Source organism: Coptis chinensis, unplaced genomic scaffold (genome assembly GCF_015680905.1).
Source record: "Coptis chinensis isolate HL-2020 unplaced genomic scaffold, ASM1568090v1 utg9485_pilon_pilon, whole genome shotgun sequence".
Classification (NCBI taxonomy): domain Eukaryota; kingdom Viridiplantae; phylum Streptophyta; class Magnoliopsida; order Ranunculales; family Ranunculaceae; genus Coptis; species Coptis chinensis.
The window spans coordinates 29,354-35,534 of record NW_028238195.1 but is presented as its reverse complement, the minus strand read 5'-3'; positions in this window follow the sequence as shown (position 1 = coordinate 35,534).

Below are 6,181 nucleotides of genomic sequence, written 5' to 3'. Positions count from 1 at the left end.
TTGAGTTGGAAGACTTTGATGTAAGTCGTGGTATAGTGGGATCCCCACAGTCAGAGGATGACAGTAGTAGTGACTCAGATAATAATGAGGATACTACACCACCGAGTCCATCTCCACCTTGTGCCCCAAGGAAGACATCCAGGCCACCTGTACCAAGTACAAGATATTCAATCTCCACCTATATGAATTACTTGCTACTTACTGACGGTGGTGAGCCTCAATGCTATGATGAAGTATTAGAGGCGAGTGATGCAAGCAAGTGGGAGCTTGCTATGCAAGATGAGATGAAGTCCCTCATCTCTAATGGCACTTGGGAGTTAGCCAAGCTACCCATGGGCAAGAAGGCTTTATATAACAAATGGGTGTTTAGAGTCAAAGAGGAACATGATGGTTCCAAGAGATACAAAACGAGGCTAGTAGTCAAGGGCTTTCATCAGAAAGCAGGTGTTGACTTCACAGAGATATTCTCCCCAGTGGTGAAACCGAATACTATTCGGTCAGTGCTAAGTATTGTTGCAGCAGAAGATTTATATCTTGAGCAGTTGGATGTTAAAATTGCATTCCTCCATGGTGACCTAGTTGAGGAAATTTACATGCAGCAACCGGAGGGTTTCATCAAGAAGGGTAAAAAGAATATGGTATGCAGGCTCAGAAAGAGCTTGTATGGTTTGAAACAAGCCCCTAGGCAGTGATATAGGAAGTTTGATAACTTCATGCAAGGAAATGGCTACTATAAGTGCAACACTGACCATTGTTGCTACTTCAAGAGGTTCGACTCCAGCTACATCATCCTATTACTATATGTTGATGATATGTTAGTAGCGAGTTCTGATATGTCAAAAATTGAGAGATTGAAAGAGAAGTTGGCAAGTGAGTTCTCTATGAAGGACTTGCGTGTAGCGAAACAGATTCTAGGGATGAGGATCAGAAGAGATAGGCAGAAAGGTATTCTGGAGTTGTCTCAGGCTGAGTATATTGAGAAGGTATTGAAGAGGTTCAACATGGGTGGTGCGACATGTGGGTATCATGTGGGAAGAGAGCCGAACGACCTGTTGAAGTCGGTTGGAAGCAACTCGAGCGACCTAGTGAAGTCGTCTGGAAGAAGTGAACGATCTGCTTGGATAGTTTGGATCCATTTCATCTGGATTTTTTCGAAATTTCGATAGTTGCTCAATATTTCGGCCCAAAGCCCATTTTTCTCACCTTTCTCTATGTGTACCTATATAAAGGAAATAGATTAGGGTTTTGAGATAAATTTTGAGAGATTCATTTCATGGGAATTGTGGGAGCCCTATTGAGCTAGGGTTTGAGTGAGGCTTCTTGTTCTTGATTCTAGTTGACTCTTGTAAACTCTCCAATCTTTACTATAAAGGAAATTCGGCTCTTGTGTGGACGTATGTAACATTTACCAAACCACCTTAAATCTTGTGTCGCTTTGCATTTACTTTTATACGTATTGCTTGCTATTGATTGCTTGTGGATTAAGTAGTAGCCTTTATTGCTCTATCGTGTTTGTTATGATAACTACCAAAGTCTTGGGTAGGTGATTTCCTTAGTGTGAGCTCTAAAAGAAATCATTTGGGATAGAGAGTAACTAGGTTGAGGTGTGACTTCCTAGTGAAATCTCCTAACAATTTTTTAGGTTAAGGCATGGGCCACAAAACCCTTTCCATTTATGTGGTTTTGTTTCCACACGACACTTTTCCTTTCTTTCTATGGGGCAACCAAACGCATGAAAAACTATGGAAATAGTGGACCACCACTAGGGCTGAAAATAGAGCGGGGTTGGGTCGGATTCCCACTCAAAACTCTTTACCATACTAGTGTACTGCTAAGCAGTGGGGGCGTGAGTGGAGAGGGTGAGGGAGAGGGAGGAGTGGAGATTGAGAGTGCGTGGAGAGGGAGAGGGAAAGAGAGACGGAGAGGGATGAAGAGAAGAGAAGAGATGAGATGAGGACAAACAAATAGAAACCGACCAAACATTTTTTTGTCCATGTACCCCCGCCCCCTCTTTCTGCCCAGAACATTTGCTTCGCTCACTTGATTAGGATCCATCCGGATTCCGATCGGATTTCGGATATCCATATCTATTAAAAAACACAAAAAATACACTATTTTAATTATTTTCATATATAAATATAAGATATAAATTAATTTCTAGGCATCAAAATATAAATCTTGTTAAAATGATTCGGGTTTTCGGATATTCAGGTCGGATTCTAGTCACAAACATAGAAACCATATCCATTAAAATGGATTTGGATATGGTCGGATTCAGGTTGAATCCCGTACCATTTCCAGCCCTAACCACCACCTCTTTCCCTTTCCTTTCCATAGTCTTTCCGTTAAAACAGACACACCTAAAGACCTTGAGAGGATTTTGTGGGCTTATATAAAGGAGTGTACTGCCAAAAAGGAAAAATCAAACAGTCAACACGAGTTTCCCTTTTGTTTTGTGATTTACTAGGCGTGCTAACCAGCGATTTCCGCTATCAAGTGACCCAAAACTAAAAGTGGAATTCGGGCTAAAGTAGCCGAGCCCGAGTAGCTCAATTATTTTACACTACAGATATGTTATTCGAGCTAAACGAGCCAAACTTCATCAAGCTCATTTGTTACACAAATTTTAATTTGAGCTCGAACTCGACTCATATAGTTAAACGAGCGAGCTCAAATTCCCAATCACTATGCAACAAAGCACAACGTGCATCATTTATAGACTACGAAACTTGGAGGGAAAACTCTAGATCTACCGATGGGTTTGTACGTGTTTTACACCATAAAATTAACATAGGGTCTAGATCTGCCTCATATTCACACTTTTTATGTATTCCATTGTTAAAATATTTGTTAGAAACTGAGAACCATCCACCTTTTAGAATGTGTGAAGTTTACAATACAAACATATAAGGAAAACCGATCTAGCATAAGATGTTAGCTAATTTTGTTGTTTTAGTTATCACAGTCCGACCCGACATACTTTTCTATAACTGAGACCGATTCAAGCTGATAACTTTATTGTTTTAACTGCCACAATCCCCGGCGAGTGATTTGCTAAAACTCAAATCAAGCCCAACTTTTTAAAATAGAGAATTGCATAAGTGGAAAGCAAAAAAAAAACCCTAACTCTAGCTGAATCACCCTCTCTTCTAATTGTCGTATTTGTTGACTTAGAACGATTCAAATTAATCTTGAATTAAATTTACTTTCTTCTTAATTAGTCAACTTACTTTAGTGTGAGTGTAACTGGATTGAAATCTATCTAAGAGATCTATAACTAAAACTCCAAAGAAAGATAGAGAGATCGATGTGCAAAACCCACAAAGTTTAGTGAACAGCTAATAACTTATAAATAAGACAGTGATATGATGTGATATATATACACTATCTAATTAATCAGTAAGGATAAAAATTACTTTTTTTGCAAGAGGTAAAACATCAGCCAAATATCTAAGTTAGAAAAAAAAAATACTTAATCTTTTGATTTCAATTTCATTTGTTTTTAGATTGTGAGACAAGATAACAATGTTATTTACAGAAAGGATGGAAGTTAATGGGATAAAAAAACAAATTGACAATGAAAAAATGATTAAAAGACTCAATCTATTGATTTAAATGTCATTTGTTTTTAGATTGTAAGACAGTGTAATGAGGTTTAAAGAATAGATTAAAGTTATTGAGATAAAAAAAAATGACAATAAAAGGACATAAATAAGATTTCGCACGTTTGTGAAATTATTTGAAATAAGTTTCATCTCGATTTGAAATATCTTATCCGTGGTGAATGAGTTTAACATTTTAGGAAGAAGGGGGTTATCGGACAAAACCAACTTGGTTGGTTTAAATCTGTCTGTCTCATCTCTTCATACATTTTCTCTTTTTTGTCTCTCTCACTCTCCCTTTTCCTCTCCCTCTCCTTCTCCATCTCCACTCCTCCATCTTCCTCTTCCACTCCGCTCACCCCCACTGCTTAGCAGTATACTAGTATGAAACTGAGAAGATGTTCCACAATGTCGATTCCGAACAAGTCACGGATGTAATCAACTTCTTTAGTCATCCATCCATTATCCATTAGCCGTGTCCTTTTACTCAAATCAAAATTACCTCACTTTTATGCGGCAGGCTCAACAAGTACAACACAAGATTTCTCCTGTTTGTAAAATACTTCGAAATCATAACATTGTCGACTTAATTACCCTGAATGCCATTATATTTCAGTAATTGGTTGATTTAGTTTCCTTTTACATGTGTGAGGCAGAGGAAAGAAGAAACACATTCATGCTAATTGATGGTGAGCCACGCGACAATTATAGTTATTAGATAAAAATCCCAGTGTTTTGCTGAAACTCTATACTCAACAAAAGCTTTTTCAATGTAATTTTCCCCATGGATGTGCATGGTTCTCTCAGAATTTCAGCAATGAAATATACTAATATAGAACCTGATTTAGTTAGATGAGTATGACAAGACACAATAACATACTTCTATATGTGCATCAAACAAATCTGAAAACTACAATACTCTGTGATCATCAATGGCTCATTATTAGAAAGCTGCTAAGTATTTTATTAATACCAAAAGAACGTACCCATTCACTAGGGCAAAGGGAACGATAGTATTTTGCGAACTTATCAACTGGATCCGTTTTCTCCACTTTTGGTGGTAGTGAATAATGTTGGATGAGTGAGCAATGTTATTATGAACGGAATAGGAAATGACCTATTAAGTATCTTCGCATACAAAACTGTTGTTGATGACATATAACCAATAGAGTACCAAAATAAGAAGTTAAAATGGTACTTTTCAAAGGGAAGGGGTATTATGCTACACCGAAAAAATGACAAACTAAATAACATGCATTGTTGGGCACACATGGAGAAGAGTTCAGGACTATTTAGGACTATTTTTTGTGAAGAAGTTCTCTTCATTATGAAGATCATTTGCACAAAAATTCAACCCATTTGAAATGTCTAGCCCTGCATTTAGGAGTTATCTAATGGCTCACAATTACTAAATTTTGCAACGATCTTTTGGCAAGGTTAGAGTCTTAGAAACATCCAAATGAACTAATTTCTCGTGAAGATGATCTACAAGATGTGGAGGACGTAATTGAAAAAAGAATCATCCCATAACTCTTATCTACGTGCTCCACAAAAAGCGTGCCATTTTTCTGTCAATTTAGCGTGTCATAATATTCCTCCCCTCTATTAAAAGCAAAGTTAGATGTCAATAATTAGATACCTTCTCATAGTCCATAAAAACTAAAAAACTTTTACTCAAAACTGAAAATGAAAATTTAACAACATAGAGCGTCCCAATACACACATGTGTAAAATAGTGCATCATTGTCAATATCTAATAACTATTCTTAATCACATACTTAGAATTAAGATGGCTGGGGATTTGAAATTTTCCCATGGACAGTTGGACACTCGAGTATCAATGTATAAGTCGTAAAAACAAATACATTATGCATAGTCAGTTTTTGTTCCTCAATAACTTGGTTAACTATATTTACTACAAATGTACCAATTTCCTTGGACAAACTAAATCACAAGGAATCCCCATTAAGAGCTGTAAGCCCGTGACACTCTAAAAAGAGTACAACAAAACGTGCACATTTATATACAAAAAACACTGCAATGATAGTTTTGAATCACAAGATAATTCTAACCGAAATAATTGTAACAAAATGACAGCTGGAATAGTGCATTGAGCTAGAATAGAATTTCATAAAATATCAATTTGTTTGGCTAAATCTGATTACTTTTCATGAATTAAATTTGCAGCAATGGATGAATCTATCGTCTAATTAGATCTAGATCATGTTGCGAAACATTTCAATCCAGTTACACTCACAGTTAAAAAAAGTAAACTCAGTTGACTAATTCAGAGAAAGTAAATTTGAACCGATCTAATTCAACAATAAGACAATTATTAGATTTAAGATTGTTTACCTTAGCTAGGGTTAGGGTTTTCTTGCTTTCCACTTCCACCATTGCCTGCTTTGGGGTTGTGTCTGCTCGACAAGTGTAAATTTAAAAGAGATAAAATTGTTTGAGGCAAGGATATGTAGCCACGTATAAGTCAATGTTTTTGTTAAGTCTACACGACCGGTGAGAGCAAATTTGTTAAAGTATTTTTTTACTATTGACTTATTTTGACTATTATTGGTTTTATG